Here is a 23,606-nt window from a genome sequence, read left to right on the forward strand (position 1 = left end):
CACTTGACTGCCACCGATCCACCTAAAGGGAAAAGGATGCAGTCCTCCTCCATTTTTTAAGCAGGGCTGACCAGACTCGGAGGAGGTATTCAGGTTTAAACGGACACAAGTCCATGTACACTTGCTAGTGCATAGGAATGCATGGACCTTCCCATCAGGTGCACCTAAAATATGACAAATGGACCTGATCTAATCGCCCATGTGAAAGGGCCCTTAGCATGCAAATTTCTATGGTGGGGATTACTCACCACTATACTAATGAGAAAAGTGTGTGGGACTTTCTCCTATTCCATCAACATAGCGATCACCTACAGGTTTTTCTCTTTTTCCAGGCTATGGCGCATCTTCTATAATCCTGACCATACCATTGTATGAACTATGTTGTGTGTTGAATACTCAAAGGCTGCTGCACTCTCTATTCTTTGTTCAATGATCCTAGCAATCATTTAACTCAGGAGATTGGACACATCTATTAATGGAATGGGATTATTGTGGGGGGACTGGGCTGGAGATTCAGCATGTATTGCAGTCAGGGCTGCTTTTTGTAATCTAGGATCCCATCAGTTGAGGCCCTCAAAAGCTATTATCCCTTAATGTAAAATAGATCTTATGTTCAATAATGATATATGATGGAACGCATTACCTTAAAATGTGTTGGAGAGAGATCAAACACTTTTCTATTGTTCGGAGGGCAACTATTTGCACCATGATACCACCAACAACCCATTGGAAATACCAGCTAGAGAGACTGGTTATAAATAAGAAGATTTATGATGTAGACCGGTAAAGAAGATCTTGATTCCAAGCTCTATTATATAGGGAACATCTAAAAATATGCCTAAGAAGTAGCCTAAACATATTAGCTATTGTCTTGAGGTTGTCTGGAAAAACTGCAGTAAACTTCCTCTGCGTAGGCTCTCCCATTCCTCTAGCTTCATAGCTGTATATGTACAGTGTCAGACAATCTAAGACACTGCTGTCTCTTACTGCTAGTCGCATTAGATTTGGTCATGGTTTTCTTTGCTGGAGAGAAAGCTGCACATGACGATTTGTAGAGTAAAGATCCCCCTGCTGCTCTCACAATATCAGACCTTTGTGGGACTATCCATGAACAGACCAAAGTTGGCAGGATTATGAACCTGCGCAGGGAGACCCTAACGAATTTTGAGTCTATTGCCTTAAGCACACAGGCACAACTAGACAAAGCTTAGCCCCACCTTTGCTACATGGTAAAGGTTAAATGGTTTTGAGAATTAAGGTATCGGGGAGCTTTGTGGCAATTAACTGTGGAGAATTGAAAAAAACAACACATAATAGCAAATGATAAAAGCAGAACGTAGTCAGCAGGATTTGAACCTGCGCGGGGAGACCCCAATGGATTTCTAGTCCATCGCCTTAACCACTCGGCCACGACTACCTTCAGCTTGATGGTAGGTGTGCTATTTGCAGGCTTGAGAAGTAGTAGAAAAAAACACCATTAAAGTAAAACTCAGTACAAAGTGAAGATCTAAGCCAGTGGTTCTTAACCTGGGTTCGATCGAACCCCAGGGGTTCGGTGAGTCAGTCTCGCGGGTTCGGCGGAGATCAAAACACACCCCTCCTGACACCCAATAGTATGTCCTCCCAACCCCCCCAGTGTGTGCCCTCCTGATACCCCATGGTATGCCCTCCCAACACCTCCCCCCCAGTGTGTGCCCTCCTGACACCCCATGGTATGCCCTCCCACCCCCACCCCCAGTCACACTGATTTGCAGTAAATATTCATTATGTTTTTGTTTTTGTGTGAAAATCATGTTTTAATCATGGTTTTGTTCTTTACTGGTTTTGTTCATTTTGTGCACCTATGTATAAATATATACCCAAATATATACCTATCTTTTGAATTTGAAAAAATCATATTTTATTTTTCCAATTAAGAAGGGTTCGGTGAATGCACATATGAAACTGGTGGGGTTCAGTACCTCCAACAAGGTTAAGAACCACTGATCTAAGCACACATCTCTTGGTGAAGGTAAGTCCTCCATAAGGTTTGAATAACTAAAGAACAGACCGAAAAATACCTACAAAAAGGCATTCAATTAGATATTCAGCTTTTAAAAATATTACTTTTCAGGATATGTGAAAAACATTGTACCATACGTTCTAAACTTTTGGCTTATGGCATGAAAAGCCTCTGGTCTGTAAACCTGAGAAAATGCCTATAGATGCAAGACCATGCCATTAGAAGTTCAGCTACCTGGAGACCGCTAATATCCCTTCATCCTTGCTCTATATACTCCAAAAGTGCTCCAACCTTCACGCCCCTGTGTGCTCTGTGTACGTTTTAAGTTCAAAGATGCTTTGTGGCTTATCCGAGACACTTGTTTAGATAAAAGCAGACATTTCAATATTGTAGGCATTCCTAACCTGAAGCAAGAGTATAGATGTTGTCCATGATAATTACACAAGCCACTAGTCGTACAGAAATCAATTACTGCTGAAAGTCATATTATCATAAAGCAATCAAGGTACAGACCGTAGTTGGCAGGATTTGAACCTGCGCAGGGAAACCCCAATGGATTTCGAATCCATCGCCTTAACCACTCGGCCACAACTACATACGGTCTTGAAGGGCCTACCTTTACTAGATTGAAGAGGCTAACTTTGGAGTGCTATTCTTTGCTTTTTTTGTTCAGGCCTACCATCCCAATGCCCCAATCGCCCCACTGTTCTGGACCCACAAACCATCTTTTAACAAAATTCTGGCACCCTCTCTATGGACCCTATTCCTCTGCTGGGTGCCTGCCTTAGCACACAGATCTATGCCTGCACTGTCAGGGCAGAGTGATCTCCTGACCAACAGTGAAGGCATATTTCCAGTAGGGAAGAAGGCCATAAAGCTTCTCTTCTTCAGAAGACTATGAGTCCAAGACTTGCAATGCAAGTATCTCCCTGCATCGGCTTTATTCACACTGTTGATCTTCTGCTGATCCTTGAATATATTGCCCCACCGGTAATCAGATCATCAGTCTACAGGGGGCAGCAAGGACATAATTAGGAATAGCCTCTTTAGGGGCCCTTTCACACAGGTGGCTTCCATTCTCATCACCAGGGGATCTGTGAGGTGATTGGAGCAGAGCAGGGCAGATGACAGGTCCGTGTCTGCTCAGTTTTAGCAGAGCAGACAAAGACAGACCCTGCTCTGCTCTATGGGTGGCAGGGGGTAAATGGAATCCGCTGTCTCTTTTCACTTGACTGCCACCGATCCACCTAAAGGGAAAAGGATGCAGTCCTCCTCCATTTTTTAAGCAGGCCTGACCAGACTCGGAGGAGGTATTCAGGTTTAAACGGACACAAGTCCATGTATACTTGCTAGTGCATAGGAATGCATGGACCTTCCCATCAGGTGCACCTAAAATACGACAAATGGACCTGATCTAATCGCCCATGTGAAAGGGCCCTTAGCATGCAAATTTCTATGGTGGGGATTACTCACCACTATACTAATGAGAAAAGTGTGTGGGACTTTCTCCTATTCCATCAACATAGCGATCACCTACAGGTTTTTCTCTTTTTCCAGGCTATGGCGCATCTTCTATAATCCTGACCATACCATTGTATGAACTATGTTGTGTGTTGAATACTCAAAGGCTGCTGCACTCTCTATTCTTTGTTCAATGATCCTAGCAATCATTTAACTCAGGAGATTGGACACATCTATTAATGGAATGGGATTATTGTGGGGGGACTGGGCTGGAGATTCAGCATGTATTGCAGTCAGGGCTGCTTTTTGTAATCTAGGATCCCATCAGTTGAGGCCCTCAAAAGCTATTATCCCTTAATGTAAAATAGATCTTATGTTCAATAATGATATATGATGGAACGCATTACCTTAAAATGTGTTGGAGAGAGATCAAACACTTTTCTATTGTTCGGAGGGCAACTATTTGCACCATGATACCACCAACAACCCATTGGAAATACCAGCTAGAGAGACTGGTTATAAATAAGAAGATTTATGATGTAGACCGGTAAAGAAGATCTTGATTCCAAGCTCTATTATATAGGGAACATCTAAAAATATGCCTAAGAAGTAGCCTAAACATATTAGCTATTGTCTTGAGGTTGTCTGGAAAAACTGCAGTAAACTTCCTCTGCGTAGGCTCTCCCATTCCTCTAGCTTCATAGCTGTATATGTACAGTGTCAGACAATCTAAGACACTGCTGTCTCTTACTGCTAGTCGCATTAGATTTGGTCATGGTTTTCTTTGCTGGAGAGAAACCTGCACATGACGATTTGTAGAGTAAAGATCCCCCTGCTGCTCTCACAATATCAGACCTTTGTGGGACTATCCATGAACAGACCAAAGTTGGCAGGATTATGAACCTGCGCAGGGAGACCCTAACGAATTTTGAGTCTATTGCCTTAAGCACACAGGCAGAACTAGACAAAGCTTAGCCCCACCTTTGCTACATGGTAAAGGTTAAATGGTTTTGAGAATTAAGGTATCGGGGAGCTTTGTGGCAATTAACTGTGGAGAATTGAAATAAACAACACATAATAGCAAATGATAAAAGCAGAACGTAGTCGGCAGGATTTGAACCTGCGCGGGGAGACCCCAATGGATTTCTAGTCCATCGCCTTAACCACTCGGCCACGACTACCTTCACCTTGATGGTAGGAGTGCTATTTGCAGGCTTGAGAAGTAGTAGAAAAAAACACCATTAAAGTAAAACTCAGTACAAAGTGAAGATCTAAGCACACATCTCTTGGTGAAGGTAAGTCCTCCATAAGGTTTGAATAACTAAAGAACAGACCGAAAAATACCTACAAAAAGGCATTCAAATAGATATTCAGCTTTTAAAAATATTACTTTTCAGTATATGTGAAAAACATTGTACCATACGTTCTAAACTTTTGGCTTATGGCATGAAAAGCCTCTGGTCTGTAAACCTGAGAAAATGCCTATAGATGCAAGACCATGCCATTAGAAGTTCAGCTACCTGGAGACCGCTAATATCCCTTCATCCTTGCTCTATATACTCCAAAAGTGCTCCAACCTTCACGCCCCTGTGTGCTCTGTGTACGTTTTAAGTTCAAAGATGCTTTGTGGCTTATCCGAGACACTTGTTTAGATAAAAGCAGACATTTCAATATTGTAGGCATTCCTAACCTGAAGCAAGAGTATAGATGTTGTCCATGATAATTACACAAGCCACTAGTCGTACAGGAACCATAACTGCTGAAAGTCATATTATCATAAAGCAATCCAGGTACAGACCGCAGTTGGCAGGATTTGAACATGCGCAGAGAAACCCCAATGGATTTCGAATCCATCGCCTTAACCACTCGGCCACAACTACATACGGTCTTGAAGGGCCTACCTTTACTAGATTGAAGAGGCTAACTTTGGAGTGCTATTCTTTGCTTTTTTTGTTCAGGCCTACCATCCCAATGCCCCAATCGCCCCACTGTTCTGGACCCACAAACCATCTTTTAACAAAATTCTGGCACCCTCTCTATGGACCCTATTCCTCTGCTGGGTGCCTGCCTTAGCACACAGATCTATGCCTGCACTGTCAGGGCAGAGTGATCTCCTGACCAACAGTGAAGGCATATTTCCAGTAGGGAAGAAGGCCATAAAGCTTCTCTTCTTCAGAAGACTATGAGTCCAAGACTTGCAATGCAAGTATCTCCCTGCATCGGCTTTATTCACACTGTTGATCTTCTGCTGATCCTTGAATATATTGCCCCACCGGTAATCAGATCATCAGTCTACAGGGGGCAGCAAGGACATAATTAGGAATAGCCTCTTTAGGGGCCCTTTCACACAGGTGGCTTCCATTCTCATCACCAGGGGATCTGTGAGGTGATTGGAGCAGAGCAGGGCAGATGACAGGTCCGTGTCTGCTCAGTTTTAGCAGAGCAGACAAAGACAGACCCTGCTCTGCTCTATGGGTGGCAGGGGGTAAATGGAATCCGCTGTCTCTTTTCACTTGACTGCCACCGATCCACCTAAAGGGAAAAGGATGCAGTCCTCCTCCATTTTTTAAGCAGGCCTGACCCGACTCGGAGGAGGTATTCAGGTTTAAACGGACACAAGTCCATGTATACTTGCTAGTGCATAGGAATGCATGGACCTTCCCATCAGGTGCACCTAAAATACGACAAATGGACCTGATCTAATCGCCCATGTGAAAGGGCCCTTAGCATGCAAATTTCTATGGTGGGGATTACTCACCACTATACTAATGAGAAAAGTGTGTGGGACTTTCTCCTATTCCATCAACATAGCGATCACCATACAGGTTTTTCTCTTTTTCCAGGCTATGGCGCATCTTCTATAATCCTGACCATACCATTGTATGAACTATGTTGTATGTTGAATACTCAAAGGCTGCTGCACTCTCTATTCTTTGTTCAATGATCCCAGCCATCATTTAACTCAGGAGATTGGACACATCTATTAATGGAATGGGATTATTGTGGGGGGACTGGGCTGGAGATTCAGCATGTATTGCAGTCAGGGCTGCTTTTTGTAATCTAGGATCCCATCAGTTGAGGTCCTCAAAAGCTATTATCCCTTAATGTAAAATAGATCTTATGTTCAATAATGATATATGATGGAACACATTACCTTAAAATGTGTTGGAGAGAGATCAAACACTTTTCTATTGTTCGGAGGGCAACTATTTGCACCATGATACCACCAACAACCCATTGGAAATACCAGCTAGAGAGACTGGTTATAAATAAGAAGATTTATGATGTAGACCGGTAAAGAAGATCTTGATTCCAAGCTCTATTATATAGGGAACATCTAAAAATATGCCTAAGAAGTAGCCTAAACATATTAGCTATTGTCTTGAGGTTGTCTGGAAAAACTGCAGTAAACTTCCTCTGCGTAGGCTCTCCCATTCCTCTAGCTTCATAGCTGTATATGTACAGTGTCAGACAATCTAAGACACTGCTGTCTCTTACTGCTAGTCGCATTAGATTTGGTCATGGTTTTCTTTGCTGGAGAGAAAGCTGCACATGACGATTTGTAGAGTAAAGATCCCCCTGCTGCTCTCACAATATCAGACCTTTGTGGGACTATCCATGAACAGACCAAAGTTGGCAGGATTATGAACCTGCGCAGGGAGACCCTAACGAATTTTGAGTCTATTGCCTTAAGCACACAGGCAGAACTAGACAAAGCTTAGCCCCACCTTTGCTACATGGTAAAGGTTAAATGGTTTTGAGAATTAAGGTATCGGGGAGCTTTGTGGCAATTAACTGTGGAGAATTGAAATAAACAACACATAATAGCAAATGATAAAAGCAGAACGTAGTCGGCAGGATTTGAACCTGCGCGGGGAGACCCCAATGGATTTCTAGTCCATCGCCTTAACCACTCGGCCACGACTACCTTCACCTTGATGGTAGGAGTGCTATTTGCAGGCTTGAGAAGTAGTAGAAAAAAACACCATTAAAGTAAAACTCAGTACAAAGTGAAGATCTAAGCACACATCTCTTGGTGAAGGTAAGTCCTCCATAAGGTTTGAATAACTAAAGAACAGACCGAAAAATACCTACAAAAAGGCATTCAAATAGATATTCAGCTTTTAAAAATATTACTTTTCAGTATATGTGAAAAACATTGTACCATACGTTCTAAACTTTTGGCTTATGGCATGAAAAGCCTCTGGTCTGTAAACCTGAGAAAATGCCTATAGATGCAAGACCATGCCATTAGAAGTTCAGCTACCTGGAGACCGCTAATATCCCTTCATCCTTGCTCTATATACTCCAAAAGTGCTCCAACCTTCACGCCCCTGTGTGCTCTGTGTACGTTTTAAGTTCAAAGATGCTTTGTGGCTTATCCGAGACACTTGTTTAGATAAAAGCAGACATTTCAATATTGTAGGCATTCCTAACCTGAAGCAAGAGTATAGATGTTGTCCATGATAATTACACAAGCCACTAGTCGTACAGGAACCATAACTGCTGAAAGTCATATTATCATAAAGCAATCCAGGTACAGACCGCAGTTGGCAGGATTTGAACATGCGCAGAGAAACCCCAATGGATTTCGAATCCATCGCCTTAACCACTCGGCCACAACTACATACGGTCTTGAAAGGCCTACCTTTACTAGATTGAAGAGGCTAACTTTGGAGTGCTATTCTTTGCTTTTTTTGTTCAGGCCTACCATCCCAATGCCCCAATCGCCCCACTGTTCTGGACCCACAAACCATCTTTTAACAAAATTCTGGCACCCTCTCTATGGACCCTATTCCTCTGCTGGGTGCCTGCCTTAGCACACAGATCTATGCCTGCACTGTCAGGGCAGAGTGATCTCCTGACCAACAGTGAAGGCATATTTCCAGTAGGGAAGAAGGCCATAAAGCTTCTCTTCTTCAGAAGACTATGAGTCCAAGACTTGCAATGCAAGTATCTCCCTGCATCGGCTTTATTCACACTGTTGATCTTCTGCTGATCCTTGAATATATTGCCCCACCGGTAATCAGATCATCAGTCTACAGGGGGCAGCAAGGACATAATTAGGAATAGCCTCTTTAGGGGCCCTTTCACACAGGTGGCTTCCATTCTCATCACCAGGGGATCTGTGAGGTGATTGGAGCAGAGCAGGGCAGATGACAGGTCCGTGTCTGCTCAGTTTTAGCAGAGCAGATAAAGACAGACCCTGCTCTGCTCTATGGGTGGCAGGGGGTAAATGGAATCCGCTGTCTCTTTTCACTTGACTGCCACCGATCCACCTAAAGGGAAAAGGATGCAGTCCTCCTCCATTTTTTAAGCAGGCCTGACCCGACTCGGAGGAGGTATTCAGGTTTAAACGGACACAAGTCCATGTATACTTGCTAGTGCATAGGAATGCATGGACCTTCCCATCAGGTGCACCTAAAATACGACAAATGGACCTGATCTAATCGCCCATGTGAAAGGGCCCTTAGCATGCAAATTTCTATGGTGGGGATTACTCACCACTATACTAATGAGAAAAGTGTGTGGGACTTTCTCCTATTCCATCAACATAGCGATCACCATACAGGTTTTTCTCTTTTTCCAGGCTATGGCGCATCTTCTATAATCCTGACCATACCATTGTATGAACTATGTTGTATGTTGAATACTCAAAGGCTGCTGCACTCTCTATTCTTTGTTCAATGATCCCAGCCATCATTTAACTCATGTAAGGTTTTGCACTTGGGGACTAAAAACATAAAATCACAATACACGTTAGGAGGGGAGCCCTTGGGGGAATCAAAAATGGAGAAGGATCTGGGAGTATTGGTTGATGATAGATTAGGAAACAGCATGCAATGTCAAGCGGCAGCTTCCAAAGCCAACAGAATATTAGCATGCATAAAGAAAGGGATGCATTCCAGAGATAAGACTATAATCCTTCCACTTTATAAAACTCTGGTCCGACCGCATCTGGAGTATTCCGTCCAGTTCTGGTCGCCAGTCCTCAGGAGGGATGTGTTGGAGCTGGAGAGAGTCCAGAGAAGGGCAACTAAACTAATTAGGGGATTGGAGGACCTTGACTATGAAGAGCGTCTACAATCGCTCGATTTATTCTCCCTGGAGAAGAGACGTCTGAGGGGGGACATGATAGCAATTTATAAATATCTTAATGGGGATCCCAGCTTAGAAAAAAAGCTGTTCATTCGAAGGGATTGCATGAGGACTCGAGGGCATACAATGCGATTAGAGGAGAAGCGTTTTAACCTCAGGCAACGCGGGGGGTTCTTTACTGTTAGGGCAACAAGATTGTGGAATTCTCTACCACAAGAGGTGGTTTCTGCGGGTAGTATGGTGGCTTTCAAAAGACTCTTAGACTTACATCTCAAGGATCAGAACATTCAGGGGTATGGGAGATGATTACAGCCACACATGCCTACACAGGTTGAACTGGATGGACTATTGTCTTTATTCAACCTCACCTACTATGTAACTATGTAACTATGTAACTATGTAACTCAGGAGATTGGACACATCTATTAATGGAATGGGATTATTGTGGGGGGACTGGGCTGGAGATTCAGCATGTATTGCAGTCAGGGCTGCTTTTTGTAATCTAGGATCCCATCAGTTGAGGTCCTCAAAAGCTATTATCCCTTAATGTAAAATAGATCTTATGTTCAATAATGATATATGATGGAACACATTACCTTAAAATGTGTTGGAGAGAGATCAAACACTTTTCTATTGTTCGGAGGGCAACTATTTGCACCATGATACCACCAACAACCCATTGGAAATACCAGCTAGAGAGACTGGTTATAAATAAGAAGATTTATGATGTAGACCGGTAAAGAAGATCTTGATTCCAAGCTCTATTATATAGGGAACATCTAAAAATATGCCTAAGAAGTAGCCTAAACATATTAGCTATTGTCTTGAGGTTGTCTGGAAAAACTGCAGTAAACTTCCTCTGCGTAGGCTCTCCCATTCCTCTAGCTTCATAGCTGTATATGTACAGTGTCAGACAATCTAAGACACTGCTGTCTCTTACTGCTAGTCGCATTAGATTTGGTCATGGTTTTCTTTGCTGGAGAGAAAGCTGCACATGACGATTTGTAGAGTAAAGATCCCCCTGCTGCTCTCACAATATCAGACCTTTGTGGGACTATCCATGAACAGACCAAAGTTGGCAGGATTATGAACCTGCGCAGGGAGACCCTAACGAATTTTGAGTCTATTGCCTTAAGCACACAGGCACAACTAGACAAAGCTTAGCCCCACCTTTGCTACATGGTAAAGGTTAAATGGTTTTGAGAATTAAGGTATCGGGGAGCTTTGTGGCAATTAACTGTGGAGAATTGAAATAAACAACACATAATAGCAAATGATAAAAGCAGAACGTAGTCGGCAGGATTTGAACCTGCGCGGGGAGACCCCAATGGATTTCTAGTCCATCGCCTTAACCACTCGGCCACGACTACCTTCACCTTGATGGTAGGAGTGCTATTTGCAGGCTTGAGAAGTAGTAGAAAAAAACACCATTAAAGTAAAACTCAGTACAAAGTGAAGATCTAAGCACACATCTCTTGGTGAAGGTAAGTCCTCCAAAAGGTTTGAATAACTAAAGAACAGACCGAAAAATACCTACAAAAAGGCATTCAAATAGATATTCAGCTTTTAAAAATATTACTTTTCAGTATATGTGAAAAACATTGTACCATACGTTCTAAACTTTTGGCTTATGGCATGAAAAGCCTCTGGTCTGTAAACCTGAGAAAATGCCTATAGATGCAAGACCATGCCATTAGAAGTTCAGCTACCTGGAGACCGCTAATATCCCTTCATCCTTGCTCTATATACTCCAAAAGTGCTCCAACCTTCACGCCCCTGTGTGCTCTGTGTACGTTTTAAGTTCAAAGATGCTTTGTGGCTTATCCGAGACACTTGTTTAGATAAAAGCAGACATTTCAATATTGTAGGCATTCCTAACCTGAAGCAAGAGTATAGATGTTGTCCATGATAATTACACAAGCCACTAGTCGTACAGGAACCATAACTGCTGAAAGTCATATTATCATAAAGCAATCCAGGTACAGACCGCAGTTGGCAGGATTTGAACATGCGCAGAGAAACCCCAATGGATTTCGAATCCATCGCCTTAACCACTCGGCCACAACTACATACGGTCTTGAAGGGCCTACCTTTACTAGATTGAAGAGGCTAACTTTGGAGTGCTATTCTTTGCTTTTTTTGTTCAGGCCTACCATCCCAATGCCCCAATCGCCCCACTGTTCTGGACCCACAAACCATCTTTTAACAAAATTCTGGCACCCTCTCTATGGACCCTATTCCTCTGCTGGGTGCCTGCCTTAGCACACAGATCTATGCCTGCACTGTCAGGGCAGAGTGATCTCCTGACCAACAGTGAAGGCATATTTCCAGTAGGGAAGAAGGCCATAAAGCTTCTCTTCTTCAGAAGACTATGAGTCCAAGACTTGCAATGCAAGTATCTCCCTGCATCGGCTTTATTCACACTGTTGATCTTCTGCTGATCCTTGAATATATTGCCCCACCGGTAATCAGATCATCAGTCTACAGGGGGCAGCAAGGACATAATTAGGAATAGCCTCTTTAGGGGCCCTTTCACACAGGTGGCTTCCATTCTCATCACCAGGGGATCTGTGAGGTGATTGGAGCAGAGCAGGGCAGATGACAGGTCCGTGTCTGCTCAGTTTTAGCAGAGCAGACAAAGACAGACCCTGCTCTGCTCTATGGGTGGCAGGGGGTAAATGGAATCCGCTGTCTCTTTTCACTTGACTGCCACCGATCCACCTAAAGGGAAAAGGATGCAGTCCTCCTCCATTTTTTAAGCAGGCCTGACCAGACTCGGAGGAGGTATTCAGGTTTAAACGGACACAAGTCCATGTATACTTGCTAGTGCATAGGAATGCATGGACCTTCCCATCAGGTGCACCTAAAATACGACAAATGGACCTGATCTAATCGCCCATGTGAAAGGGCCCTTAGCATGCAAATTTCTATGGTGGGGATTACTCACCACTATACTAATGAGAAAAGTGTGTGGGACTTTCTCCTATTCCATCAACATAGCGATCACCATACAGGTTTTTCTCTTTTTCCAGGCTATGGCGCATCTTCTATAATCCTGACCATACCATTGTATGAACTATGTTGTATGTTGAATACTCAAAGGCTGCTGCACTCTCTATTCTTTGTTCAATGATCCCAGCCATCATTTAACTCAGGAGATTGGACACATCTATTAATGGAATGGGATTATTGTGGGGGGACTGGGCTGGAGATTCAGCATGTATTGCAGTCAGGGCTGCTTTTTGTAATCTAGGATCCCATCAGTTGAGGTCCTCAAAAGCTATTATCCCTTAATGTAAAATAGATCTTATGTTCAATAATGATATATGATGGAACACATTACCTTAAAATGTGTTGGAGAGAGATCAAACACTTTTCTATTGTTCGGAGGGCAACTATTTGCACCATGATACCACCAACAACCCATTGGAAATACCAGCTAGAGAGACTGGTTATAAATAAGAAGATTTATGATGTAGACCGGTAAAGAAGATCTTGATTCCAAGCTCTATTATATAGGGAACATCTAAAAATATGCCTAAGAAGTAGCCTAAACATATTAGCTATTGTCTTGAGGTTGTCTGGAAAAACTGCAGTAAACTTCCTCTGCGTAGGCTCTCCCATTCCTCTAGCTTCATAGCTGTATATGTACAGTGTCAGACAATCTAAGACACTGCTGTCTCTTACTGCTAGTCGCATTAGATTTGGTCATGGTTTTCTTTGCTGGAGAGAAAGCTGCACATAACGATTTGTAGAGTAAAGATCCCCCTGCTGCTCTCACAATATCAGACCTTTGTGGGACTATCCATGAACAGACCAAAGTTGGCAGGATTATGAACCTGCGCAGGGAGACCCTAACGAATTTTGAGTCTATTGCCTTAAGCACACAGGCACAACTAGACAAAGCTTAGCCCCACCTTTGCTACATGGTAAAGGTTAAATGGTTTTGAGAATTAAGGTATCGGGGAGCTTTGTGGCAATTAACTGTGGAGAATTGAAAAAAACAACACATAATAGCAAATGATAAAAGCAGAACGTAGTCGGCAGGATTTGAACCTGCGCGGGGAGACCCCAATAGATTTCTAGTCCATCGCCTGAACCACTCGGCCACGACTACCTTCACCTTGATGGTAGGTGTGCTATATGCAGGCTTGAGAAGTAGTAGAAAAAAACACCATTAAAGTAAAACTCAGTACAAAGTGAAGATCTAAGCACACATCTCTTGGTGAAGGTAAGTCCTCCATAAGGTTTGAATAACTAAAGAACAGACCGAAAAATACCTACAAAAAGGCATTCAATTAGATATTCAGCTTTTAAAAATATTACTTTTCAGGATATGTGAAAAACATTGTACCATACGTTCTAAACTTTTGGCTTATGGCATGAAAAGCCTCTGGTCTGTAAACCTGAGAAAATGCCTATAGATGCAAGACCATGCCATTAGAAGTTCAGCTACCTGGAGACCGCTAATATCCCTTCATCCTTGCTCTATATACTCCAAAAGTGCTCCAACCTTCACGCCCCTGTGTGCTCTGTGTACGTTTTAAGTTCAAAGATGCTTTGTGGCTTATCCGAGACACTTGTTTAGATAAAAGCAGACATTTCAATATTGTTGGCATTCCTAACCTGAAGCAAGAGTATAGATGTTGTCCATGATAATTACACAAGCCACTAGTCGTACAGAAACCAATTACTGCTGAAAGTCATATTATCATAAAGCAATCAAGGTACAGACCGTAGTTGGCAGGATTTGAACCAGCGCAGGGAAACCCCAATGGATTTCGAATCCATCGCCTTAACCACTCGGCCACAACTACATACGGTCTTGAAGGGCCTACCTTTACTAGATTGAAGAGGCTAACTTTGGAGTGCTATTCTTTGCTTTTTTTGTTCAGGCCTACCATCCCAATGCCCCAATCGCCCCACTGTTCTGGACCCACAAACCATCTTTTAACAAAATTCTGGCACCCTCTCTATGGACCCTATTCCTCTGCTGGGTGCCTGCCTTAGCACACAGATCTATGCCTGCACTGTCAGGGCAGAGTGATCTCCTGACCAACAGTGAAGGCATATTTCCAGTAGGGAAGAAGGCCATAAAGCTTCTCTTCTTCAGAAGACTATGAGTCCAAGACTTGCAATGCAAGTATCTCCCTGCATCGGCTTTATTCACACTGTTGATCTTCTGCTGATCCTTGAATATATTGCCCCACCGGTAATCAGATCATCAGTCTACAGGGGGCAGCAAGGACATAATTAGGAATAGCCTCTTTAGGGGCCCTTTCACACAGGTGGCTTCCATTCTCATCACCAGGGGATCTGTGAGGTGATTGGAGCAGAGCAGGGCAGATGACAGGTCCGTGTCTGCTCAGTTTTAGCAGAGCAGACAAAGACAGACCCTGCTCTGCTCTATGGGTGGCAGGGGGTAAATGGAATCCGCTGTCTCTTTTCACTTGACTGCCACCGATCCACCTAAAGGGAAAAGGATGCAGTCCTCCTCCATTTTTTAAGCAGGCCTGACCAGACTCGGAGGAGGTATTCAGGTTTAAACGGACACAAGTCCATGTATACTTGCTAGTGCATAGGAATGCATGGACCTTCCCATCAGGTGCACCTAAAATACGACAAATGGACCTAATCTAATCGCCCATGTGAAAGGGCCCTTAGCATGCAAATTTCTATGGTGGGGATTACTCACCACTATACTAATGAGAAAAGTGTGTGGGACTTTCTCCTATTCCATCAACATAGCGATCACCATACAGGTTTTTCTCTTTTTCCAGGCTATGGCGCATCTTCTATAATCCTGACCATACCATTGTATGAACTATGTTGTATGTTGAATACTCAAAGGCTGCTGCACTCTCTATTCTTTGTTCAATGATCCCAGCCATCATTTAACTCAGGAGATTGGACACATCTATTAATGGAATGGTATTATTGTGGGGGGACTGGGCTGGAGATTCAGCATGTATTGCAGTCAGGGCTGCTTTTTGTAATCTAGGATCCCATCAGTTGAGGTCCTCAAAAGCTATTATCCCTTAATGTAAAATAGATCTTATGTTCAATAATGATATATGATGGAACACATTACCTTAAAATGTGTTGGGGAGAGATCAAACACTTTTCTATTGTTCGGAGGGCAACTATTTGCACCATGATACCACCAACAACCCATTGGAAATACCAGCTAGAGAGACTGGTTATAAATAAGAAGATTTATGATGTAGACCGGTAAAGAAGATCTTGATTCCAAGCTCTATTATATAGGGAACATCTAAAAATATGCCTAAGAAGTAGCCTAAACATATTAGCTATTGTCTTGAGGTTGTCTGGAAAAACTGCAGTAAACTTCCTCTGCGTAGGCTCTCCCATTCCTCTAGCTTCATAGCTTTATATGTACAGTGTCAGACAATCTAAGACACTGCTGTCTCTTACTGCTAGTCGCATTAGATTTGGTCATGGTTTTCTTTGCTGGAGAGAAAGCTGCACATGACGATTTGTAGAGTAAAGATCCCCCTGCTGCTCTCACAATATCAGACCTTTGTGGGACTATCCATGAACAGACCAAAGTTGGCAGGATTATGAACCTGCGCAGGGAGACCCTAACGAATTTTGAGTCTATTGCCTTAAGCACACAGGCAGAACTAGACAAAGCTTAGCCCCACCTTTGCTACATGGTAAAGGTTAAATGGTTTTGAGAATTAAGGTATCGGGGAGCTTTGTGGCAATTAACTGTGGAGAATTGAAATAAACAACACATAATAGCAAATGATAAAAGCAGAACGTAGTCGGCAGGATTTGAACCTGCGCGGGGAGACCCCAATGGATTTCTAGTCCATCGCCTTAACCACTCGGCCATGACTACCTTCACCTTGATGGTAGGAGTGCTATTTGCAGGCTTGAGAAGTAGTAGAAAAAAACACCATTAAAGTAAAACTCAGTACAAAGTGAAGATCTAAGCACACATCTCTTGGTGAAGGTAAGTCCTCCATAAGGTTTGAATAACTAAAGAACAGACCGAAAAATACCTACAAAAAGGCATTCAAATAGATATTCAGCTTTTAAAAATATTACTTTTCAGGATATGTGAAAAACATTGTACCATACGTTCTAAACTTTTGGCTTATGGCATGAAAAGCCTCTGGTCTGTAAACCTGAGAAAATGCCTATAGATGCAAGACCATGCCATTAGAAGTTCAGCTACCTGGAGACCGCTAATATCCCTTCATCCTTGCTCTATATACTCCAAAAGTGCTCCAACCTTCACGCCCCTGTGTGCTCTGTGTACGTTTTAAGTTCAAAGATGCTTTGTGGCTTATCCGAGACACTTGTTTAGATAAAAGCAGACATTTCAATATTGTAGGCATTCCTAACCTGAAGCAAGAGTATAGATGTTGTCCATGATAATTACACAAGCCACTAGTCGTACAGAAACCAATTACTGCTGAAAGTCATATTATCATAAAGCAATCCAGGTACAGACCGTAGTTGGCAGGATTTGAACATGCGCAGAGAAACCCCAATGGATTTCGAATCCATCGCCTTAACCACTCGGCCACAACTACATACGGTCTTGAAGGGCCTACCTTTACTAAATTGAAGAGGCTAACTTTGGAGTGCTATTCTTTGCTTTTTTAGTTCAGGCATAACATCCCAATGCCCCAATTGCCCCACTGTTCTGGACCCACAAACCATCTTTTAACAAAATTCTGGCACCCTCTCTATGGACCCTATTCCTCTGCTGGGTGCCTGCCATAGCACACAGATCTATGCCTGCACTGTCAGGGCAGAGTGATCTCCTGACCAACAGTGAAGGCATATTTCCAGTAGGGAAGAAGGCCATAAAGCTTCTCTTCTTCAGAAAACTATGAGTCCAAGACTTGCAATGCAAGTATCTCCCTGCATCGGCTTTATTCACACTGTTGATCTTCTGCTGATCCTTGAATATATTGCCCCACCGGTAATCAGATAATTAGTCTACAGGGGGCAGCAAGGACATAATTAGGAATAGCCTCTTTAGGGGCCCTTTCACACAGGTGGCCTCCATTCTCATCACCAGGGGATCTGTGAGGTGATTGGAGCAGAGCAGGGCAGATGACAGGTCCGTGTCTGCTCAGTTTTAGCAGAGCAGACAAAGACAGACCCTGCTCTGCTCTATAGGTGGCAGGGGGTAAATGGACTCCGCTGTCTCTTTCTTCTTGACTGCCACCGTTCCACCTAAAGGGAAAAGGATGCAGTCCTCCTCCATTTTTTAAGCAGGCCTGACCAGACTCGGAGGAGGTATTCAGGTTTAAACGGACACAAGTCCATGTACACTTGCTAGTGCATAGGAATGCATGGACCTTCCCATCAGGTGCACCTAAAATATGACAAATGGACCTGATCTAATCGCCCATGTGAAAGGGCCCTTAGCATGCAAATTTCTATGGTGGGGATTACTCACCACTATACTAATGAGAAAAGTGTGTGGGACTTTCTCCTATTCCATCAACATAGCGATCACCTACAGGTTTTTCTCTTTTTCCAGGCTATGGCGCATCTTCTATAATCCTGACCATACCATTGTATGAACTATGTTGTGTGTTGAATACTCAAAGGCTGTTGCACTCTATTCTTTGTTCAATGATCCTAGCCATCATTTAACTCAGGAGATTGGACACATATATTAATGGAATGGGATTATTGTGGGGGGACTGGGCTGGAGATTCAGCATGTATTGCAGTCAGGGCTGCTTTTTGTAATCTAGGATCCCATCAGTTGAGGTCCTCAAAAGCTATTATCCCTTAATGTAAAATAGATCTTATGTTCAATAATGATATATGATGGAACACATTACCTTAAAATGTGTTGGGGAGAGATCAAACACTTTTCTATTGTTCGGAGGGCAACTATTTGCACCATGATACCACCAACAACCCATTGGAAATACCAGCAAGAGAGACTGGTTATAAATAAGAAGATTTATGATGTAGACCGGTAAAGAAGATCTTGATTCCAAGCTCTATTATATAGGGAACATCTAAAAATATGCCTAAGAAGTAGCCTAAACATATTAGCTATTGTCTTGAGGTTGTCTGGAAAAACTGCAGTAAACTTCCTCTGCGTAGGCTCTCCCATTCCTCTAGCTTCATAGCTGTATATGTACAGTGTCAGACAATCTAAGACACTGCTGTCTCTTACTGCTAGTCGCATTAGATTTGGTCATGGTTTTCTTTGCTGGAGAGAAAGCTGCACATGACGATTTGTAGAGTAAAGATCCCCCTGCTGCTCTCACAATATCAGACCTTCGTGGGACTATCCATGAACAGACCAAAGTTGGCAGGATTATGAACCTGCGCAGGGAGACCCTAACGAATTTTGAGTCTATTGCCTTAAGCACACAGGCAGAACTAGACAAAGCTTAGCCCCACCTTTGCTACATGGTAAAGGTTAAATGGTTTTGAGAATTAAGGTATCGGGGAGCTTTGTGGCAATTAACTGTGGAGAATTGAAAAAAACAACACATAATAGCAAATGATAAAAGCAGAACGTAGTCGGCAGGATTTGAACCTGCGCGGGGAGACCCCAATTGATTTCTAGTCCATCGCCTTAACCACTCGGCCACGACTACCTTCACCTTGATGGTAGGTGTGCTATTTGCAGGCTTGAGAAGTAGTAGAAAAAAACACCATTAAAGTAAAACTCAGTACAAAGTGAAGATCTAAGCACACATCTCTTGGTGAAGGTAAGTCCTCCATAAGGTTTGAATAACTAAAGAACAGACCGAAAAATACCTACAAAAAGGCATTCAATTAGATATTCAGCTTTTAAAAATATTACTTTTCAGGATATGTGAAAAACATTGTACCATACGTTCTAAACTTTTGGCTTATGGCATGAAAAGCCTCTGGTCTGGAAACCTGAGAAAATGCCTATAGATGCAAGACCATGCCATTAGAAGTTCAGCTACCTGGAGACCGCTAATATCCCTTCATCCTTGCTCTATATACTCCAAAAGAGCTCCAACCTTCACGCCCCTGTGTGCTCTGTGTACGTTTTAAGTTCAAAGATGCTTTGTGGCTTATCCGAGACACTTGTTTAGATAAAAGCAGACATTTCAATATTGTAGGCATTCCTAACCTGAAGCAAGAGTATAGATGTTGTCCATGATAATTACACAAGCCACTAGTCGTACAGGAACCATAACTGCTGAAAGTCATATTATCATAAAGCAATCCAGGTACAGACCGTAGTTGGCAGGATTTGAACCTGCACAAGGAAACCCCAATGGATTTCAAATCCATCGCCTTAACCACTCGGCCACAACTACATACAGTTTTGCAGGGCCTACCTTTACTAGATTGAAGAGGCTAACTTTGGAGTGCTATTCTTTGCTTTTTTAGTTCAGGCCTACCATCCCAATGCCCCAATCGCCCCACTGTTCTGGACCCACAAACCATCTTTTAACAAAATTCTGGCACCCTCTCTATGGACCCTATTCCTCTGCTGGGTGCCTGCCTTAGCACACAGATCTATGCCTGCACTGTCAGGGCAGAGTGATCTCCTGACCAACAGTGAAGGCATATTTCCAGTAGAGAAGAAGGCCATAAAGCTTCTCTTCTTCAGAAGACTATGAGTCCAAGACTTGCAATGCAAGTATCTCCCTGCATCGGCTTTATTCACACTGTTGATCTTCTGCTGATCCTTGAATATATTGCCCCACCGGTAATCAGATCATCAGTCTACAGGGGGAAGCAAGGACATAATTAGGAATAGCCTCTTTAGGGGCCCTTTCACACAGGTGGCTTCCATTCTCATCACCAGGGGATCTGTGAGGTGATTGGAGCAGAGCAGGGCAGATGACAGGTCCGTGTCTGCTCAGTTTTAGCAGAGCAGACAAAGACAGACCCTGCTCTGCTCTATAGGTGGCAGGGGGTAAATGGACTCCGCTGTCTCTTTTCACTTGACTGCCACCGATCCACCTAAAGGGAAAAGGATGCAGTCCTCCTCCATTTTTAAAGCAGGCCTGAATAGACTCGGAGGAGGTATTCAGGTTTAAACGGACACGAGTCCTTGTACACTTGCTAGTGCATAGGAATGCATGGACCTTCCCATCAGGTGCACCTAAAATATGACAAATGGACCTGATCTAATCGCCCATGTGAAAGGGCCCTTAGCATGCAAATTTCTATGGTGGGGATTACTCACCACTATACTAATGAGAAAAGTGTGTGGGACTTTCTCCTATTCCATCAACATAGCGATCACCTACAGGTTTTTCTCTTTTTCCAGGCTATGGCGCATCTTCTATAATCCTGACCATACCATTGTATGGACTATGTTGTATGTTGAATACTCAAAGGCTGCTACACTCTCTATTCTTTGTTCAATGATCCTAGCCATCATTTAACTCAGGAGATTGGACACATCTATTAATGGAATGGGATTATTGTGGGGGGACTGGGCTGGAGATTCAGCATGTATTGCAGTCAGGGCTGCTTTTTGTAATCTAGGATCCCATCAGTTGAGGCCCTCAAAAGCTATTATCCCTTAATGTAAAATAGATCTTATGTTCAATAATGATATATGATGGAACACATTACCTTAAAATGTGTTGGAGAGAGATCAAACACTTTTCTATTGTTCGGAGGGCAACTATTTGCACCATGATACCACCAACAACCCATTGGAAATACCAGCTAGAGAGACTGGTTATAAATAAGAAGATTTATGATGTAGACCGGTAAAGAAGATCTTGATTCCAAGCTCTATTATATAGGGAACATCTAAAAATATGCCTAAGAAGTAGCCTAAACATATTAGCTATTGTCTTGAGGTTGTCTGGAAAAACTGCAGTAAACTTCCTCTGCGTAGGCTCTCCCATTCCTCTAGCTTCATAGCTGTATATGTACAGTGTCAGACAATCTAAGACACTGCTGTCTCTTACTGCTAGTCGCATTAGATTTGGTCATGGTTTTCTTTGCTGGAGAGAAAGCTGCACATGACGATTTGTAGAGTAAAGATCCCCCTGCTGCTCTCACAATATCAGACCTTTGTGGGACTATCCATGAACAGACCAAAGTTGGCAGGATTATGAACCTGCGCAGGGAGACCCTAACGAATTTTGAGTCTATTGCCTTAAGCACACAGGCACAACTAGACAAAGCTTAGCCCCACCTTTGCTACATGGTAAAGGTTAAATGGTTTTGAGAATTAAGGTATCGGGGAGCTTTGTGGCAATTAACTGTGGAGAATTGAAAAAAACAACACATAATAGCAAATGATAAAAGCAGAACATAGTTGGCAGGATTTGAACCTGCGCGGGGAGACCCCAATTGATTTCTAGTCCATCGCTTTAACCACTCGGCCACGACTACCTTCACCTTGATGGTAGGAGTGCTATTTGCAGGCTTGAGAAGTAGTAGAAAAAAACACCATTAAAGTAAAACTCAGTACAAAGTGAAGATCTAAGCACACATCTCTTGGTGAAGGTAAGTCCTCCATAAGGTTTGAATAACTAAAGAACAGACCGAAAAATACCTACAAAAAGGCATTCAATTAGATATTCAGCTTTTAAAAATATTACTTTTCAGGATATGTGAAAAACATTGTACCATACGTTCTAAACTTTTGGCTTATGGCATGAAAAGCCTCTGGTCTGGAAACCTGAGAAAATGCCTATAGATGCAAGACCATGCCATTAGAAGTTCAGCTACCTGGAGACCGCTAATATCCCTTCATCCTTGCTCTATATACTCCAAAAGAGCTCCAACCTTCACGCCCCTGTGTGCTCTGTGTACGTTTTAAGTTCAAAGATGCTTTGTGGCTTATCCGAGACACTTGTTTAGATAAAAGCAGACATTTCAATATTGTAGGCATTCCTAACCTGAAGCAAGAGTATAGATGTTGTCCATGATAATTACACAAGCCACTAGTCGTACAGGAACCATAACTGCTGAAAGTCATATTATCATAAAGCAATCCAGGTACAGACCGTAGTTGGCAGGATTTGAACCTGCACAAGGAAACCCCAATGGATTTCAAATCCATCGCCTTAACCACTCGGCCACAACTACATACAGTTTTGCAGGGCCTACCTTTACTAGATTGAAGAGGCTAACTTTGGAGTGCTATTCTTTGCTTTTTTAGTTCAGGCCTACCATCCCAATGCCCCAATCGCCCCACTGTTCTGGACCCACAAACCATCTTTTAACAAAATTCTGGCACCCTCTCTATGGACCCTATTCCTCTGCTGGGTGCCTGCCTTAGCACACAGATCTATGCCTGCACTGTCAGGGCAGAGTGATCTCCTGACCAACAGTGAAGGCATATTTCCAGTAGGGAAGAAGGCCATAAAGCTTCTCTTCTTCAGAAGACTATGAGTCCAAGACTTGCAATGCAAGTATCTCCCTGCATCGGCTTTATTCACACTGTTGATCTTCTGCTGATCCTTGAATATATTGCCCCACCGGTAATCAGATCATCAGTCTACAGGGGGAAGCAAGGACATAATTAGGAATAGCCTCTTTAGGGGCCCTTTCACACAGGTGGCTTCCATTCTCATCACCAGGGGATCTGTGAGGTGATTGGAGCAGAGCAGGGCAGATGACAGGTCCGTGTCTGCTCAGTTTTAGCAGAGCAGACAAAGACAGACCCTGCTCTGCTCTATAGGTGGCAGGGGGTAAATGGACTCCGCTGTCTCTTTTCACTTGACTGCCACCGATCCACCTAAAGGGAAAAGGATGCAGTCCTCCTCCATTTTTAAAGCAGGCCTGAATAGACTCGGAGGAGGTATTCAGGTTTAAACGGACACGAGTCCTTGTACACTTGCTAGTGCATAGGAATGCATGGACCTTCCCATCAGGTGCACCTAAAATATGACAAATGGACCTGATCTAATCGCCCATGTGAAAGGGCCCTTAGCATGCAAATTTCTATGGTGGGGATTACTCACCACTATACTAATGAGAAAAGTGTGTGGGACTTTCTCCTATTCCATCAACATAGCGATCACCTACAGGTTTTTCTCTTTTTCCAGGCTATGGCGCATCTTCTATAATCCTGA

This window comes from Pelophylax lessonae (assembly GCF_965119305.1).
Source record: "Pelophylax lessonae genome assembly, chromosome: 3".
Classification (NCBI taxonomy): domain Eukaryota; kingdom Metazoa; phylum Chordata; class Amphibia; order Anura; family Ranidae; genus Pelophylax; species Pelophylax lessonae.